This window comes from Camellia sinensis, chromosome 15 (genome assembly GCF_055761805.1).
Source record: "Camellia sinensis isolate YWXY chromosome 15, ASM5576180v1, whole genome shotgun sequence".
Lineage (NCBI taxonomy): Eukaryota > Viridiplantae > Streptophyta > Magnoliopsida > Ericales > Theaceae > Camellia > Camellia sinensis.
In genome coordinates, this window is record NC_138975.1 from 92,197,162 (window position 1) to 92,218,569 (window position 21,408).

At 37.3% G+C, this 21,408-nt stretch overlaps 1 long non-coding RNA gene across 1 annotated transcript; it reads left to right on the forward strand.

Annotated features, from left to right (window-relative positions):
• Positions 1 to 264: 264 nt before the first annotated feature.
• Positions 265 to 13,984, forward strand: LOC145813591 (uncharacterized). Its single transcript, XR_014356756.1, has 3 exons — positions 265 to 354; positions 9,858 to 10,010; positions 13,342 to 13,984. It is a non-coding gene; the product is annotated as an uncharacterized LOC145813591 (long non-coding RNA).
• Positions 13,985 to 21,408: the final 7,424 nt, after the last annotated feature.

The window sequence follows — 21,408 nt, forward strand, 5'->3', positions numbered from 1 at the left end:
CAAATTAACTTTAAGAGTAAATTAAAAAAAATTAAAATATGAAGAGCCAAAATTGAAAAAAAAAAAAAAAAACTTCAAGAATTGAAGCAAAATATAATTTAGCCAGGGAAAATTCACAACACATAGTCAAAATCTCCAACCCACATTTTATATACTGATAGATTTCTAAACCACATTTTATAATTTTTACTAGAAAAAAAAAAAAAAAATTCAATATCTGTTGTGTTTTTTTTTTCCTTTTTGAAATCACTCAATCCAACCAAACGGAGCAGTAAACTTTCTTTCTCTTTAAATCGTCTGACTTCCATTTTCTCATCTCATTCGTGATTCTAAACCACACTGATATTATACCAGGTCTGCATTTCCTTTTTTTTCATATTTGCTTTTACTATTTTCTTACGCTCCGTTTGTTTCCTGAGAAAACGAACAAAATTGAAAGTACCCAAATCTGTGATTCTGTGGAACTAACTCACTTTCTCAATTTAATTTCAATTAACTAGATTGAATACTAGTTTTTTGTTTTGTTTTGTTTTTTGAATTCTAAAATTGATTTTGGATTCAACTTGTAGAACTCGAAGATTTGTTTAAAAAGCAGTTACTGTTAAGAATGCTAGTATAAGAAAGAATTACTGGCCCATGAGGGTGCAAGTGACACTTGCACTCCCACAGCCACACCAAACCACAGACACATTTGCACCCATGTGTTAGTAATTTTTTTCCCTTCTCGTTGTTTCCCCTATATGATATAGTAGATACATAAAGTCTTATATTTTGTACGTGTCCCATGTCGTGTCTGGATTTTTTAAAATTGTAGTGTCGCTGTGTTCGTACCCGTGCTTCTTAAGTTTTTAGCCAAAACATAGTTAAGTGATTCTATAGAATGCAGTTAGCTCCGCAACGTTGGGCGGTTTTCTATTGATGACATTCTTGGCTAGTACATTTTTTGCAAAGAATTTGTGAAGAGTACCCCTCAGAATAGGGGTGTGTATTAATCAAAAGTAATTCTTGCAAATTGCAAATCATATAGGTGAACTATGTGTTAGGAAAAATATGTGATTCTCCACAAGTAAATCAATTAATGGAAATAAAAACTAATGCGAAAAAATTAAGTCAAAGGCAGCACAAGAATTTTTACGTGGTTCCCTCAATGTGAGGTACGTCCACGGGATCGAAATCCGATTCTACTATCAACAAATAATTTCCAAACGAATACAAACGAGACACGAATGATCTCACAAAACCACCCTTAGGTGAATTCCAAATAATCACAAATAAACAAGAGGAAAGACCTCACCAAATAGATGAACCAAAATCTTCGAAACAGAGTTGAAGAAGACCCAAAATAATAAACCAAATTAGTCACACAATGACTGCCGAAAATAAACCCATAGAATTAAATTCCACCAAGCATTGAATTCACCAATTGAATTGCCTAGCCAGCACAATTCTCTCAGAGAAGAATATATATGTTATGAAATTGATAGCCAAGCACTATGCCCAGAATTCACTGCTGCCGCTGAACCTTGATCTCACAGAACAAAACAAAGACAATATTTGTATATATTGTTGAATCTTGGGTTTTTTAACAAAACCCTAGTTGTATCCAAATTGAATTGAGTTTTCACAAATTAGATATAATATATAAAAATATACTATAACTAATACCAAACCAAATTAAACTCTTTTAATAAACCAATTGGGTCCCACACTCCAATAAGGAAGTATACCCAACACTATGTGTCTTGACAAAAAATAACCCTTATGTTTCATCCACATCAACAAGCATTAGTCACATTGGAAGACTGCATGGTATGAATGGTCATGTAACATTGACAACTAATAATAAAACAAATAGTGATTCGAGGGGATATGTGTCTTTCATATACCAGAAATAAGGCGTTGGAAATCATTTTTCCTTCTGATATCGTTATTCTAAAATATATTGTATGATGTTACCGATATACTATGAAGCATGAACACGGATACGGACACGGTGAATTTTTATTTATTTATATATTTTTATGTGTTATATAGATTCATATTACATTCATCTTAAATCAAAATTAACAAACACTAATATAGTAACATCAATTCAATAAATATAACCACTATATTTAAACAAATTAATAGATCATCCATTCACAAAAAAGTCATAATAAACGATAACAAGAACTAAGACGAGAAGGGGAAAACATTCAACATCCAACTGTATTCTTCACAAAAGTACGAAATAAGAGAGGCAAAAGAAAAAGGAAAAACAAAAAAAAAGTAGCCCCGCTGTGTCCCATGCCGTGTCTGATATGGACATGTGTGTCCCCGCCTTGTCCCCTACAAAAAAATCATTAAATTAAAGGGACACGCCATCTGACGTGTCCCGTACGTGTCCCCGGCATGTCCGTGTGTCGGACACTGCCACGGCAGCGATTTTGGAGTGTCCATGCTTCATAGCCGATATATGACCATATCACCAATAACGATACATACATTGTTATTTAATGTGCTTTTGTTTTTGCTTCCATATTTTCTAAAACAAAAACAAGTTAAAAAACACCTATTGTGTTAATAGCGTTCCCATTTTTGTGCAAAAAATAGTTTCCAAAAATTTGAAAACAACTTTTTGGTGTTTCCTAGTAAGTACTTTTTTAGAACATATTTATTCATTATGATCTCACATTAGAACAAAAGAGGCTTGACCTAGTGAATATAAGCCTCTTAGGCTCTCTCTCCTTGTAAGCCAATTTTCAAGGGTGAGTTCTACCCAGGGGTTCATTGCATTTGGTATTAGAGCCAACTACCCTGTCAAGTACAGGATTAGACACACTTGTGAGTATTGGATGGGTGCGACTTTGCGGTTAAGCTGTGGAGGGCTGAGTTATAGGCTGAATCTAAGAAGTACGGACACGCGAACACGTAAATTTTTAAAAAATACAGGACATGACACATCGGGAGGACACATTCAAAATCAAAACATATATTTTTATATTTTTATTATACGTATATTTTTAAATATTTAATATATATTTTATGCCAAATATTTAATTTTACCAAATTTATCAACCTTAGTAAAAAAATTAAAAATTATAATTTTTTTTTGAAAAAAATAATACTTAGCGTGTCCTCATTGTGTCCCTTGTTTGTCCTCAGCATGTCCCAATGTATCCGTAGTGTGTCCAAATTGTCCCAGCGTGTCCAACTCTTTCTAGCATGTCTGACACGTGTCCATGCCTGTGTCCGACACGTGTCGGACACCTGTACGCGACCTTCGGAGAGGTGTCCATGTTTCATAGGACTGGATTAAGATACCTATCGAGGAAAAAGGGTACCTATTGAATATTGATACGTGAAACCACTAGAGGAAAAAGGGTTACCATTAGACCAGTGTTGATAGAGTGGACCTCAGTGGACATCACCTGTGGAGTGTGGTGAAATGTTACGATCCCACATTTGAACAAACGAGGCTTGGCCTTGTGAATATAAAGCCTCTTGGGCTCCCTCCCTTTGCAAGCCAGTGTTCAAGAGTGGGAACCTAGGGGTTTGTTTCAGTTTTCAAAAAAAAAAAAATAATAAAATTCCTACGATAAGTTTCATAAACAATTCGCCACACAAGTTTACTATATATTTTTCAGAAAATTAGAACACAGCCAAACATATAATTTTTATTTTATTTTGTCCCTTTAATTACTGTAGGATTACATCAATGATTAGCTTTAAGTCTTTATCTTTTTGTTTTAGTTATAGATGAGTTGACGAGAAATATTCAAGATGATGTGTCATAGTGTATGCTTTTTGCAGATGATATCGTGTTAGTGGATGAGAGAAGAGAAGGAATTAATACTAAGTTGGAGACTTGGAGAGAAGCACTTGAATATAAAGGATTTAGGATAAGCAGGATTAAGACTGAATATATGGAGTGTAATTTTAGTAACAATAGAAATAGAAATAGAAGAGAAGTGACGATTGAGAACCAAAAACTACCTAAGAGTGAACATTTTTTTACTTAGGCTTGATTATCACAACGGATGGGAAGATTAGAAAAGATGTGGTCCATTGTGTTACATGGAGTCGTCGGTTTAGGGCAGAGTACCCGTGTCGACACGACACGACGCGACACGACACGGGTGTGGGTGTGAGATTTGTGTCGGATTCGGCATAGTTTTCTCGGACACGGCTGACATGAGAGAAGAGTGACAAAGGATTATTGAGAAACTTACAAGTTACAGTGGAGAAGGAAGCGAATCTGGTGAAGGAAGCGACCGCCATCGCCATTGCATCTCGATCTTTTATTCTCACTAGCAATCTCGATCTGTCTTCTTCTCTTTGTCGGTCTCTCAATCTTCTTCTTGCTATCGATCGATTTTCTTCTCTCTGTCGATTGATCTTCTTCTCTCTCTCTCTCTCTCTCGATCTTCCTCTCGTTTGCTCTGTCTATCTGTGTCTATCCATCTTCTACTCTCTCTCTCTCTCTCTCTCTCATTTTCTCTCTCTTCTTCACTTCTCTTTTTTTGGCTCCACTTATCTCATTTATAACACACAAACATATATATAATATCACATTTATAACACACACAAACATATATATAATATCAATTAAAAAAAAAGTTGTTATTTTTTTTTTTTTTGTTAGAGAATTGTATTATTGATTGATTGTGATGATTCTGTATTACAAGATTGATTTATTACAATTCCTATACAATCTATATATAGAAGAAAATGTGGTAGTAGGTGTAGTGGAGGTGATAGTGGGTTAGGTGAAGTGGAGTGTGTGGTGAAGTGGAGGTAGGTGAAGTGGAGTGTGTAGTGGAGTAGGTGAAGGTAAAGATGGGAAATTCTAACAGCCCCCCGCAAACTCAAGGAGGATAGAAACTAACCAACTTGAGTTTGGAGAGAGGAACAAAACAAGAAAATACATAAAAATAAAAAAAGATAGGAGACACTGTATGGTTGTGTCAGACCGTTGGTGAAGACACTGAAAGGTGGTGCCATAACGTGGTAGAGGACACTGGATGTGGTGTCATAACGGTGTAGAGGACACTGTATGGTGGTGTCATAACGGTGTAGAAGACAGTTTATGGGGTCATGTCGGACCGTTGTAGAAGACAGTTTATGGGGTCATGTCGGACCGTTGTAGCAGACACTGTTGTGACAGTTGTTGTGACAGTTTACGGAGTCTTGCTGGACCCTTGTAGAAACTAACCGGAATCAATGTCGGGACAGTTTACAGAGTCTTGTCGGACCCGTGTAGAAACTAACCGGAATCTATGTCGGGACAGTTTACAGAGTCTTGTCGGACCCATAAAGGAGCTAACCGGAATCAATGTCGGGACAGTTTACAGAGTCTTGTCGGACCCTTTAAAAAATCGCATCCTCAAAAGGTGCGCTCAATTTTTTAAAAAGGCGTGCCATCAAAAGGCGTGCCCAATTTATCAAAAAGTGCGCCGGACATGATGGCGAGGCACGTGAGTGTCTTGGTTGGCGTGCCCGTTTGTTGTTTGGCGTCAAGAGGCGCGCGATGCGCGTGGCTGGCCCTGGCTATTTAAAACAAGGTTGAGGCGAAGGCTGTGCATACTAGTCTGAAACCTCGGAACGTGTCATTCTGAAACAATCTGTAAATACTCTGTATCCAACCCTTTTCGGAAACACTCAGCAACCCAAAAAACATGGCCTCTTCTTCCCGTTCAGCTACCCAGAACATGGCCTCATCTTCCCGTGGTCTGCTCACTCTCTTTCCCGACCTCAACGAGTCAACAGGAGAGATAACAGGTGCGGTGGCCCGTGAACCTCAACCAAACACCTCTGGTTTTGCTCCGTTGAACTTTCCGATGCGGTCGGTGGAGCAAAAAATGGCAGTGCAAACTGATATTGAGGCCAATCAGTATACTCTGAAGTCATGTGTGGAAACCATGACTGCGGTCACAAACCTGTCGCACCGGCTGCAGAGCAGGACAAATGAGGTGCAACAGTTAAACGCCCAACTGGCTCTGCTCCAACGCATGTATAAGGATGCGCGAGCAGAGATAAGTGTGCTAAAGGCGGAAAATAAGGAGATGAAGCGGAAGGCCACCGTTATGTTCCGATTTGGAGGGCCGCCATATGCTGCAGTGGAGGAGCAGGGAGTAGTGATCGTGCCCAGTGGAGTGGGAAACACGGAGGCAACACCGGCAAGGGCCGCCCAGGACGGAGGCAAGAAGAAGAGACCGGCAGAATAGGCGAAGAAGTGAGGTCGATTGGTAGCCGGCTGCAGAAAAGAAAACAAAACTGTTGGTTTTTTTTTTTTTTTTTTTTTTTTTTTTTTTTTTTAAATTGTGATCGGGGTGGATCCCTGAGATGAATAAAATATGGTTTGGTGTGCAAAGCTAGATGGTATGAATGGAATTGGAAAAAGATTAAAAATAATGTGAAAGAAAAATAAAGAAAAAAATAATAAAAATATATTGGAAATCAAAAATGAAAGATGGGAGAAATAAGCAAAGTGAATGGAGAAAATAAATAAAACTAATGGAGTTGGAAATCAAACGGAGGAGAGATGATGATGTTTTTTTTTTTTTTTTTTTTTTTTAATAATATAATAAAAAGAGATATATATATATATAAAAAAAAAAAATGGGGAACAACATGATGTCTGAGAGCATCAATGAAGGTTTAGAATAAAAAATAAAGTTTGATTAAAAAAAATAAAGTGGGCGGTGGATGGGTGTGATTAGACAAAGAAAAGTGAAGTGGGTGTGCCCCTTGCTCTCTCTCTCCACACGTAACCCACCTTGGGTGCAGCATCCAATTTACGGTCGAGTAAAGCCATTAGGCTACTAAATGTGAGAGATAATCGAGCTCCAAGGGTCTACATCAGAAACAGAGAGAGGAAGGCAGATCTAAGCACATTTAGTAGCCGCCAGCAAAGGGTGGGACGGCGGGGAGATCTCGCCGGAGTTGCAAATAGTGGCCAGTTTTCCGATCAGTTCAGGGATTTCGAAGCTGTCGTTGGACACTGCCGAATTGCTAATATGTATCTATGGCCCAAAACCCTCGAGGTACCAATTATGGATCCTTTTACGGATGAAGAGATGCCAAAGGAAACTGAAGATTCAAATACAGTAGAAAAGGCTCCTGAAGGAACTCCTGATGGTGGTGGTTTGCTTGCAGTAATTGTCCATGAAGCTCAAGATCTGGAGGGCAAGTACCACACAAATCCCCAAGTGCGTTTACTTTTTAGAGGAGAGGAGAGAAGAACCAAGCCTGTGAAGAAAAACAGAGATCCCAGATAGAAAGAAGAGTTTCTGGTATGTGTTTGTGGTATGTGTTGAAAAATTCCAGCGGGCAGCGAAGGCAAGGTTGCCGGCCGGCTGCCCGCCGGAAAGAAAGCAGTATAGACCTAAATCTTATAGCTCTGATACCATGTTATTTTTTTTTTTTTTTGTTAGAGAATTGTATTATTGATTGATTGTGATGATTCTGTATTACAAGATTGATTTATTACAATTCCTATACAATCTATATATAGAAGAAAATGTGGTAGTAGGTGTAGTGGAGGTGATAGTGGGTTAGGTGAAGTGGAGTGTGTGGTGAAGTGGAGGTAGGTGAAGTGGAGTGTGTAGTGGAGTAGGTGAAGGTAAAGATGGGAAATTCTAACAAAAGTTTATATACATAAATTCAAAATATTTTTATTAAATATTTAATTTCTTATTTGTATGATATATGAGACCTACAAAATATGATAATGCCAATAAAAAATAAAATATTAAGAATTTCTAGTATTACTCATATAAATAATGTATATACATTCTATTTTTTAATTTTATATGATGATTTTTTTATATTTATATACAAAATAAATAAAAAAAATTATTGTGTTTATATAGAATTTATTTATATGTGTCTTCTAGAATAGAATTTAATGGTAATAAAGAAAAATTATTATATTTATATACAAAACTAAATACAAAAATATTTTTTTTACTTGGGGTTGATTTGGGAACGTAAAAAATTAGTAAAAAAATAAAAAAACTATCAATAAAGTCAAAAAATTTAAAAGGCTATTAATATTTCATATGCCGTGTTCCCGTATCCATATCTATTTTTTGGATATTTTTTTGCCGAGTCCCCGTATTCTTATTTTTACGAATAGGCGAATTTGACACCTAGACACATACCCGTATCCGACACCCGCACCCGTGCCCGTGTAACATAGGTAGTCCATAGAATTAGGGCGGATTAGTTTAAGTAGAGGAGTACGTCTGGGATATTGTATGATAAACGGATACCAACTAGACTAAAAGGAAAGATCTATAGAACGGCTATTAGAGCAGTGATGTTGTTTGAGACGGAATATTGAGCAACTAAGAAATAACATATAGATAAGAAGAGTGTTCTTGAGATGAGGATACTAAGGTGGATGTGTGGCAAGACTAGAAAAGATAAAGTTATGAATAGATATATTCGTGAATAGGTAGGAGTAGCACCGATAAAAGATACGTTGAGAGAGAATATATTGAGATAGTTTAGTCATATATAACGGAGACCAACAGAGGCAATGGTGAAGAGATGCGACATAGTTACGGGAGATGGAAATGCTAGGGGAAGGGGTAGACCTAAATTGACGTGGGATAGTGTAGTGAATAGAGATATGAACCTCCTTAATTTGACTAAACAAATAGCCATTGATAAAGCCAAATGGAGAAGAAAGATTTATGTAGCCGACCCCATTTGATGTGACTTAACTTGGTTTGGTTTGGTTTGGTTTGGTCCCTCCACAAATTCAAGAATCCAAACACAACCATAAAGATTATTGTGCAACACTACTTTCAATTATGCCTTTTCTTTATATGGGAGAGTTTGAGAGTTTGCTTACATTTGGTTTATCATGGTCCCTGCATTTGCCTCATCTTCACGAGAAATTAGAATTGAGTACAGATGGGTGGTAGAAAACTGGGGCAATTTCATCTTGTTTTGCTTTTTGGCATCTCACATTTGTAATCCACTTGTAATATTGCAAATTGCATGCCAGATGTTTGAATAATAGTTAATCTTATGCATTCATAACCATTCTGACCTAGATTGTTGATAAATATTCACCTATGAAATGAGAACTATGTCATTGTGAAATTGGTATTGCCTATGGCATGTTTCCAGCATCCTCGGAAGCTGAAAGGATTCTATGTGGACTTTACCTGAAGGGTTTGATTTTGTTGTAGGGATATATAAGAAAATTCATTATGAGGCTTATTAAGTTATTATGCATCCATTAGGTGAGATGTTTCATTTTGTATGGGCATTGAGTAAAATGGTCATTCCAGTGCAAAAGAGTTTTAAATGATTTATCTTGTAATGGAACCTCTTAAGTTCTTGTTTGAGATGTTGTAAGTACTAAGTAACATTAACATTCACCAAGTGAGTGCTGGTATGTTTTTTAATGATTCAAAGTCGGACTTTGATAAACGATATTTAACTTTTGACATCGAGATCTTTTCAGTGATATAGTTGATACTTGATATATCTCGCGCTTTTATTTTAATTTATTTTATTTTATTGGAGGGGTTGCCACTCTCATCATTGGTTTTACACCATTTTTTTGGTTATGCAAATTTCATGAGTAAACATGATCCTCAATTGTTCAAATGCTCCATGAGGGATGAACTGGCTATTTGCCCCAGCCAGACACTCTTTAGTATGTTATTTGACTACTTTTTGGCATGATATAGAGTGGACATTGGTGTGCAGGCTTTATGATATGGATGGTGACATAAATCCTTTCATTTGTCGTACTCATTGGAGTATTTTTTGTTAAGGACATAGCTATTATTTTTTCTTATACCATCTCTTGCTTTGGGCATACTGTGTTTATAAATGAAAATGTTTTTGCTCAGTTGTTGCAGGGGCTTAGCTGGACAGTAGGCTGGTTCTTCACAAGCAGATCATGGAGATAAGTAAGTCTTTATGTACACACTGACACAGAAATGCATGCTAGATGACAAGCATTCGTTTTGATAAGCGCTCTTCTTTTCTCTCTCTGAACGCAGGTAGGAAATTCTTTAAAGCATGGTTAGTTTTTGAATCTATGTTGAGTTGGTCTTTAAATCTTCTCATGTGGGATACGTATGATCTAAATTTGTTTCTCATTGTGCATGGCTGGCAGTCAATACTTCTAGATGTGATATCTGCCATTTTAGGCTCTAGGTTATAACTTTAATAAGGTGCACAGAGGCAGAATTCTCTTTCTTTATCCTTATTATAACATCTGCCTTGCATTATTGTTAGTTTTTTATTTTTTGGAATATTATTGTCTTACTTCATATAACTTACATGACAGCATACTTGTATCTAGTGTTTGAAATGCCACATTGAAGCTGCATATTAGAGTTTTTTTCAAATAAACTCGTGTCTTTCTAACCCATTAGTGTTTTGTTTTGAAAACACGTCTTCTCATTGACGCCGTCATTTTAAAACATGGCTTCAAATTGGATGCTGTGTTTTTAAAACTCCACGTTAAACCTGAAGTCGTATTTTTGAAACTTAACTTCATTAAACAACCTCGATTTTATAAATAAGTTCAAAAGTGCTTGTAATTATGGGAAATATTTTAAAAAAAAACTCGAGTTCGATAAATAAATCCTTTATATTACCTACTTAGCCTTGTCATATGTACATGATGTGCTTTTTTTTTCTTTTTTATTTTAACCCTGGAAGAAACAAGACATGGAGGCACAACAAGCACATTTTTGTTTACTTGCAACCTCTTCTGTTATTTTATCTATAAGGCCGATGATGTAAAAAATTCATTTTCTTCCTTCTTTCTTTCTTTTCGTTTCTTCAATTTGTTTCTGGATTGTGAATTTGGCAGTCATATGGATGAGGCATGGGATGATGTTAATTCTATGGCAGCGTTGATCCTATTGGTAGACATGGACGTGAATCGATCAATAGGAGCATGCAACCCTCTGAAAGTTACCCAAAACGTCCCTAGTTGTTTATTCCATTCCATGTCACAATTGGTTTCTGGGGACCTCTTTGTCTCCTCTTGTTGACACATTGCCTTCATGGTTTGTTCCATTATTCTCTTGTCCAGCAGTTTTGGAAAATTTTGGTTGTCATGTAGTTTCATTTTGATCAACTTTGCCCTTTTCAGTCCAACTCACATTGTCTTTTCTTTCAACCATTTTGAGGGTCAAAGAATATTTGTATTTTGGGGACCATTTTAGAATCTGTAATTTGTGGGTATGAGAGGCAAAGAACAAATATCTTTTTTCTGGTATCACTTTCAGAAAGATGGTTGCTCAACCCACTCAACACCTCTACCTGATTAAGTAATTTGGTCGAATCATGATAAGGTCCTAAACTGGTTGAACTTTATTTTTGTCCAACATCTTTCACTATTTGCAAAGCAAATGAAATATGCTTGGGGGTAGAAAATGAAGTCATCGTATCAAGTCAACTTTAAGAGTAGTAAAGGGTGACCTGGTGGATGAGGGTCCCTCTTCAGTAGGATCTCCTTCCCCAGTTATGTAGAGTTTGTTTTCTTGATTTGCACCCGTGTCAGCAGGATAGCCGCAAATCTTTGCACAACCCCTCCTGGAGCTCGAAAGGCTAAGCTTGTTTCATCTGAAGAGGTTGTTAAATGAGAATAGTTGAGCTTTACATAAAACATTGGCTGAAAAAGATGTGGTTGTAACAAATCTTAAAAGACACAAGTTGGTTGTATATTTAGGATAGGCATGTGTACTTGATTTGCTTCCAGTTGTTGAATATTTCCATGTTCTCTGGGATTCTGGTTGTGGGTGTAATTTAGCTGAAATTTTGGGGGCCTTCTGAGCCCGCCTTGTGTGTATAATTGTTATATGTATGAGTCAAACATTACTAATTAGTTGCTGATATATTTTTGTGGTGATGCATGTTTGGTGCTCTGATTCTCCAATTGCCTTTTTTATAGACCAAATCCCAGCAATTAGGAAGTACGTTTAAGTGCCTGACAGTGGATTCTCTGCTCCTTTTCTTTTTCCCTAGACCATGTATCCATCACACGATCAGGTTAGAGAGACTCATCCTGTAATAGAGAGGTGCTTGGGAGCAGTGGGACATGGGAAATTTAGACCGAGAATTCAGACTCGAAGTCTCATATGTGGTCCTATTTTTACATTAAATCTTGCATTTAGTAGAAGAAAGAGCAGGTTCAGTGTGTTTTGATTCATAGTTCTCATTAAAATAGCAGATGTGAATAATATCTTCTTAATCTTCCTATATTGGAATAGAACCTATTTGGAGTTCAGAGTAAAACCCAATTGCTAAAGTGACCTCCTCGTATATTAGCAAGCAATTTTCTAGTTACAATGCAAATAGGTTTATAAAATTCAAGCATAGCACATCCACACACAAAAACCAAAAAAGGAAAAAAAAAAGAAAAAAAGAAAAAAAAAAGGTACAATTTAAAAAGTTTCATAGCATAACCACATGGGGAAAGGAGAAAAAACACTAGAGATTGCATGCAATATGAGGAGAATTCGTTGGAACAAGTAAAATTGAATCTTTTGATCTTTAAGTGGGCATTGTATACAAGGCTACACATGAGCCGAGTCAAGCTAAATAGTAGGTTGTTCAAACTTGACTTGAAAACTTAACAAGTTTTAAAATGTGTTCAAGTTTGGTTTGTCTACATAACGAGCCAATCTCAAATGAGTTTTTAATGAGCTGAACTCGAGTTGAATTCTAGTAGCTTAGCTTTTATTTTTTTATTATAGTGCATAGATGTTTATTGAGCCAAGCCAAGTAGTAAATTGTTCAAACTTGGCTTAAAAAGTTAACAAGTTTTAAAATATGTTCAAATTTGACTTACTCACATAACGAGCAGATCTTAAATAAGTTTTTAATGAGTCAAACCTAAGTCGAATTTGAATAACTTGATTTATTATGCATATGGAGATGGAAAACAATAGACATGAAAAACATTCCAAAAAAATCCACAAAATGCAGTGTTGGTACTAGCCCATTCATTCTCAATGGGTCTTGACTGTTTTCTACTTTTCTGTGTTCATATCATTACTATTTTCCACTCGGTGAGTGTGTGTGCACAGTGTGCTTGTGTTTTGTTTATTGTTCAATGATTGCAGAAGGTGTAAAAGGGTAGGCAGATTGTGTGGCTACGTGTGTTGATTTTTATTTTTATTGTTAATATTTTTTAAAGTGGTGTTTGTTGAATTAGAACTCCTGTGTATCTCAATAATACATTACTTGGTTTGTCATGCTTCAGGTATTGTTGTACTCTGTTTTCTCTTTGTTACATCATTAGAATACTCTTTAAAGTTTCAAAATTAGAACTCTCTATCATTATTGTCTCTTACCCACTCTGCACACTCACAGGTATAGACAATTGACAGCGACGCGTGGCACGGCCTGGCCAATGACACACTAAAGCTCCCTACCTTTAGGCATTTACTCGGGGATCGGCAGACACGTGCCAGCAACATAGCCAGCATTGGAGGTTGGAGGTCAGATTGAGCCAACAATTCAATTTCAAAATCTTGTTTTCATTTTCCTCAGCTGTTCTGCCATTTTCTTGGACTTCCAGAGAAATCTGAAATCCTCTGTTAATGGAGCTCTGATTTTCCTTCAATTTTTTTCACGTGGCGCTGCACATGAGGTTCATCTGTGCAATGAACTTGGACGTGTATGGGCGAGAAACTTGCGACAAAGTTCCTTACAAGAATTGACACTTTGGGCTACTAAGTCACTAAGAAACAAGTGGGGTGTCTATACATTTATTTTTCGTTTCCTTCACTGGATTCATGAACCATGTGGAGCCTAAAAATAAAATAAATAAGCAATGTGGATTGCAAGAGAATAAGAATACCATCCTAAAAAATTTAGACATACCAAGTGGCAATGCAATAAGTTACTGTATGTTTAAGAAGTACGAACACTTCAAGAGTCATTGAAGATAAATTTAGAGATGATATTTATTTTGATGTTAGAGATTCTTAAAATATTATACTCAAATTACGTGACAAAAGTTTGGATCTTAATTTATTTATTTCTAAAAAACCAACAATTCACATATAATATAGTCAGAGGCAGAAGGAGTGATGGACTAGGGAGGTCACGTGCCCCCTTATATTTTGGGATTTTTTTATTTTGCAAATAATAAAGAAAATATTTTAAATAACAAAATTATAAAAATATTATTAGAGTGAAATGTCAACGACATTTTAAAATTTATAAGAACAATAATGGTTGTTTTGATTGAAAATGAAGAGACTATTATAAACCATATTATCTATGAAAATTTTATGAAATTTTTTGAATGTAACAGTGATATTATTATTGACATGTAAGTATAATTAATCTCACTATAAAGATATGAAATTTATTGGATTGTTAGTTACATTTGACATGTGAGGCTCACCCTCTATGTCTTTATTTATTATTAGTTGGTGATATTACATATCAATGATGACGTGGTATTACCATTGTATTTAATTTTTAATCAAATTTTGTATAAAAAAATAATTTATTTTAAGACTTATATCATTTTTTTTCTGTATTGTCCATGATACATTAGTGACAAATACCATTATTTTTTTTATGTTTCTCAAAATCAATCATAAAAATTTGCGTGAAATATTTTTGTAATAATTTTCGATATTGTAATTAATAAGTGTCCCATCTAATTTAATTTTTTGGCTCCGCTACTGATAATAGTCAATGTCATTAGAGATTAAATTTAAGAGTGATATTTTAAGGTTATTAAAAAAAAATTCTTCAAATAAATTTTTTTTTTTGCCAAGATTGTATGATGTTAGTTTGTTAGTAAGTTAGATTATAAGTAAAGAGATCGCCATGAAAATAGGTTTTTTTTGTTTTATTTATATTTTTGGACGGAAGAGATGAAAATAGGGTTTGAAGGTCCTAATGTAGGCTTGGTTGGTCCAAACTATGATTGGACCATTGCATTCTAGGTCGTTCTTAATGAGTTGGGATGGGCTCGTTATGCTGTTGAGATTGGGCTTCTTGCTGGTAAAATTTAAATTGTTTTCTTATTTATCAAATTTGGACAAAAAAAAGAAAAAAACTGTTACCAAAGTTTTCCAATACACCAAGCAAATTACATAATCGCCTCATTTGATTGATTTATTTATTTATTTATATTTTTTTTTATCAACATATTTGTGGATAGCTTCCATTTTTTTTTTTAAGGGGCATTTAGCCAATAGCAAGTTTTTTTTTTTTAAATGAAAGTTTTTTTTTTATATAAAAAAATCACTAAAGACAAAATAAAAATAAATAGTGATACATCCTTGACCATAAGTCTATCAAAGTTGAAATCCTAGTTAAAGAGTGTTTGATAGTTGTGGTCCTGTGCTTTTAAATTTTGGAAATGTAGATCCAACTTCATTGTTTGATTTCCCTGTGCTTTTACATTTCGGATATGTAGATCCAACTTCATTGCTTGATTTAAATTTCAGAAATGTAGATCCAACTTCATTGTTTGATTTCCCTGTGCTTTTACATTTTGGATATGTAGATCCAACTTCATTGTTTGATTTCCCTGTGCTTTTACATTTCGGATATGTAAATCCAACTTCATTGTTTGATTTTTTTTTTTTTTTAAACTTATATACCTGATTTGCCATTACAAATAGCAACTGAACTAAGTGGAAGAAGGAGATGAATCTAGAACTGCTAGACTGTGGATTCTGTCAATCCTTTATGGCATATTTGTCATCAAGGTGGCCGTGCATGATTGCAACAATACCAAGAAGACCAAGCACATCGGCAACATCTTCTTCGATAGGCATGATTACGATCACAACCGTCATACAGTTGAGAACGATGACTAAAGATCTCACTAGAACCTTAGGTTTGAAACACATACAAGTTCAAACATGCAAGTTATAGGTTTTCTTTTCTATATCAAAGATTACAAAAAAATAATAATAATATATATATATATATATGTATAGTAAATAGTGCAAATTTTATAGTTTTGAAACCCACAGTTTGATTTAATTATTTTTTTAGTCTTAAATTTTAAAATAAGTACCCATTTTTTGCAGCTGGCCTTCAATTAGTTATTTTTAGTCATTAACTGAAAATTTTATTATATTCAGCACAGTGAGATTTCGCTATGTTAAATAAAGTGAAGAAAGTAAATTTTGTAATAGTTAAACTGTTAAATTTCACTATCCAAAAGTGAAAATGTATTTTCATTTCAAATAGTGAAATTTCACTTTCTTTGCATAGTGAAACTTAACTATTTGATAACATTGAACATAGTGAAATTTCATCATTTTTTTTAATTATAAAATTTCATATTAATCATGGAGCTTCTTTTATTCTTTTATAAATCTTGATAAGATGATTTCGAAAATACAAATTTTATAAAAATAAAATCAAAATCAAACTTTAATGAATTTTGAAATTTTCAAATAAGACAAAAAAAAGTGAGGCACTATCACGATGGTTTGGGAGGTATGTTTGTGTAGAATGTTTTATTGAGGCCCCTAGTAATATTTCTTTATAGAAGCACAAGGACAAAAAAAATTACTTTAATAGCCCAAATCCTCTAAAATGGATGCAACCAAAACTAGGAATGGCAACGAGCCGGGCCGGGGCCGGGGATGACACTCCCCGTCTCCGATCCCCGAAAGTAGAAAAATCCCCATTCCCGTCCCCGTCCCCGCCCCCGATCCCCGACTAGGAAGCCATCACCTCTCCCGCTCCCATCCTCTAATGGGGTCGGGTTCCCCGACCCCGAAAAATCCCCGACAGATTTGTTCTCAACACACACACACACACACACACACACACAAGAAGAACTGTTCAGATCAACCACAATTCATCAACAACCATCACCAACAGCAACAAATATATATATATATATATATAACAACTTTTAAAAAAAATGTGTTCATCAATACAAACAAACAACAACAGATGTATATATATAACTTAAAAAAAAAAAAAATTGTTCATCAACAATATATATATATATATGGAGAGAGAGAGAGAGAGAGAGAGAGAGAGAGAGAGAGAGGCTTTTGCAGCTCTTCTTGGTCAAGGTCCTGTTCAGATCGATCCAGATCGGTAGCTCACGGTCTGTTCAGATCGAACCACGATCTGTTTAGATTGATCCAGATCGGTAGCTTCACGAGATCGATCCTGGCCCAGTTCAAATCGGTGGCAACAGAGGGCTTCATGGATGGGCCACGGACGGTTCACAAGCGAGACGGAGAGGGAGAAGGGAGGGCTTTACAAGCGAGACAGAGAGAGAGAAGTGAGTGAGGAAGAGAGACATGAGAGAAGCAGTGAGATGAGAGACGTAAGTGAGGGAGAGAGAGAGAGACGCGGTGAGACAGGGAGAAATAAAAGTGTGATTAATGGATTTGGTTTTTATAGATATATACCTAGGGGTAAAATAGTAATTTCATTTCGGGGATAATCGGGGACGGGGACGGGCCGGGGACGGGGCTGGGACACATATCCCCGTCCCCGGCCCGAGGGTGATCGCGGATCGATTTTTAAATATCATCCCCGTTCCCGTGGGGATATTTTTCGGGCAAAAACTGCACAAATCGGGGTCGGGGGATCGGGTCCCCGTCGGGCCGAATTTAAATTGCCATCCCTAACCAAAACTATGCTTGGTTTCCCTTTTCAAAAAACACTTTTCAGAAAATTCTACTTTCTTATTTTCCGTATTTTTTTGTTTTTATTGATTTTTTTTAATATTTTAAGTAATTTTTAAAATTTTTAGACATACCTAACTTAGATGTATCTAAAAAGTAAAAAATTTGTGAAGAAAACCTTTTAAAAATTCACTAAATACCCAAAATACAAAAAAAATACGAGAATTCAGTACATTTTTTTATATTTTTATGTATTTATTAATTTTTTAAAATATTTTTTAAAATATTTTTTAGGGAGCTTTTTTGATAAATCCATTTTCTAAGAGCTTTATTCCATCCAACCCATATTCTTTTTGACTATTCCATTAGGTCCAATTTGAGATAAGAAGACCAAAATACCCTTTTCATCTACTTATGTTCCATTTAGTTCACATTATTTTCTTATGTTTCAATAAGTCCTATGGGTGACATAATTACCAAAATACCCTTAATGTGAATGTTCACACCGTCAATATAAATGTTTATATCGTCAATGTGTAGGGGCCCGGCTCATGTCGATCATCGTGGGTGCCCGGAAAAATTCTAGTCGGGCCGGGTCGGCCCACAAGTCAAAAAAATAGGCCCGACCCGGCCCGTTGATAATATGAATATTCACATTGACAAGTTAACATTCACATTGATAGGAGTGTAAAATTGGCTTGCGGCCCGTGGGCGGCCCGAAACCAGCCCGTCGCCCGGGGCCGGCCCGTTCACAATATGAATATTCACATTGACATATTAACATTAACATTAACATTGACAAGAGTGTAAAATTGGCCCATGACCCGTGGGCAGCCCGAAGTCCGGGCCCGGGCCCGGGCCTGGCCCAGCCTGTTAACAATGTGAATATTCACATTGACATGTTAACATTTACATTGATAGGAGTGTAAAATTAGCCCTCGGCCTGTGGCCGGCCCGAAACCCGCCTGCGGCTCTTGGGCTGCACTGGGCGGGCCCGACCCGACCTGTTGATAATGCAAATATTCACATTGACATATTAACATTCACATTGATAAGAGTATAAAATTAGCTAACGCCCCGTGGCTGCTCGAAACTAGCCCACGGCCAGTGGGCGGCCCGGGGCGGGCCCGGCCCGGCCTGTTGACAATGTGAATATTCACATTGACATATTAACATTCACATTGATAAGAGTGTAAAATTGACTCGCGTCCCATGGGCGGCTCGGGGCGAACCCGGTCCGGCCCGTTGACAATGTGAATATTCACATTGACATATTAGCATTCACATTGATAGGAGTGTAAAATTAGCCCGTGGCCCGTGGGCGGCCCGAAGCCCGTTCGCTGCCCAGGGCGGGCCCGGCCCGGCTCGTTGACAATGTGAATATTCACATTGACATATTAACATTGACATTGATAAGAGTGTAAAATTAGCCCGTAACCCGTGGGCAGCCCGAAGCCAGGCCCCGGGCCGACGCGGGCCCGGCCCGTTGACAACGTGAATATTCATATTGACATGTTAACATTCACATTGATAAGAGTGTAACATTAGCCCGTGCCCCGTGGCTGCTCGAAACACGCCCACGGCCCGTGGGCGACCCGAGGCGGGCCCGGCCCGGCTTGTTGACAATGTGAATATTCACATTGACATGTTAACATTCACATTGATAAGAGTGTAAAATTAACTCGCATCCCATGGGCGGCCCGGGGTGGCCCGGGTTTGGGTCCGGGCCTACCCCGGGCCACAGGCGAGCTTTGGGCAGCGGATAAGTTTTACACTCCTATCAATGTTAATGTTAACATGTCAATGTGAATATTCACATTGTCACGGGTCGGGCCAAGCTCGCCTCGGGCTGCGATCGGGCTTCGAGCCGCCCATAGGCTGCGGGCCAATTTTACACTCCTATCAATGTGAATGTTAACATGTCAATGTAAATATTCACATTGCCAACGGGCCGGGCCCGTCTTGGCCCGAGGTCAGGCTTCGGGCTGCGCACGGGTCACAGGCCAATTGTACACTCTTATCAATGTGAATGTTAACATGTCAATGTGAATATTCACATTGTCAACAGGCCGGGCCGGGCCAGCCCCGGGCCGCCCACGGGCCGTGGACGGGTTTTGGGCAGCCACGGGGCGAGGGCTAATTTTACACTCCTATCAATGTGCATGTTAACATGTCAATGTGAATATTCACATTGTCACGGGTCGGGCCAAGCCCGCCTCGGGCTGCGGTCGGGCTTCGGGCCGCCCACAGGCTGCGGGCCAATTTTACACTCTTATTAATGTGAATGTTAACATGTCAATGTGAATATTTACATTGTCAATGGGCCGGGCAGTGCCCGCCCCGGGTCGCGGGCCAATTTTATACTCTTATCAATGTGAATGTTAACATGTCAATGTGAATATTCACATTGTCAACGGGCCAGACTAGGCCCGCCCCAGGCCGCCCATGGGCAGCGGGCGGGTTTCGCCCCGCCACGGGACGGGGGCCAATTTTACACTCCTATTAATGTGAATGTTAACATGTCAATGTGAATATTCACATTGTCAACGGGCCGGGCCGGGCCGAGTTGGCCCGCCTTGGGTTGCTGTCTAGTTTTATACTCTTATCAATGTGAATGTTAACATGTCAATGTGAACATTCACATTGTTAACAGGCCGGGCCGGGCCCGCCCACGGGCCGTGGGTGGATTTCGGCAGCTACGAGGCGCGGGCTAATTTTACACTCCTATCAATGTGAATATTAACATGTCAATGTGAATATTCACATTGTCAACGGGCCGGGCCGGGCCCGCCCCGGGCTGTGGACGGGCTTTTGGCCGCCCATAGGCCGCGGCCCAATTTTATACTCTTATCAATGTGAATGTTAACATGTCAATGTGAATATTCATATTGTCAACGGGCCGGACCGGGCTTGCCCCGGGCCGCCCATGGGCCGCGGACGGGTTTCGCCCCGCCACGGGACGGGGGCCAATTTTACACTCCTATTAATGTGAATTTTAACATGTCAATGTGAATATTCACATTGTCAACGGGCCGGGCCCACCCTGCCTAGCGGGCGGGTTTCGGGCCGCCCACGGGCCAATTTACATTCCTACAAATATGAATTTTAAAATATGAATGTTCACATCATTAAATTGCTAATCGTTGAAAAAATATTTATAAGGGTATCAAAATTAAATATAAGGGCATAAGTGTCCAAAAAAATAGTGTAAATCAAGAAAATGGACTTTATGGAATAAAACTATACATACATGAGACTAAATGGGTTAAAAAATTCCTTCATGGACTTCTTGGGTTAAAACACTTCTAAATTGGACTTATCAATAAAAATCTCTATTTTTTACTTTTTAGATACATCTAAGCAAGGTGCATCTAAAAAGTAAAAAAAAATATTAAAAATTTTAAAAATATTCACTAAAAACAAAAAAATACGAAAATCGAAAAACTTAATTTTCAAAAAACTTAATTCAAAAAACTCAAGCCAAACACACTGATTACTTTCCTAGTTCGAGATTTTTTTTTTTTTTAAATTCCTATAAGTGCAACCAAAAATATTATTTCTGAACTAGGCTTAAATATGATTTGGATAACCAAAAAAAAATGGTGTCATTTATTGGGTAGCCAGTGTAGGGAAACAAATCAAACCTTAGGTTAAACCTTGCTTAAAGTATCAGCTCAATCAATTAAATTAGCATAATTTCTCGGTTAATTAGTAGGGTTTGTTATGGTTTACTAATTTGAAAAGGAAAATGCATCAATGGCCTGGGCGAAAGTATTCATGATGGAAGATATGAGTGTTTTTAGTA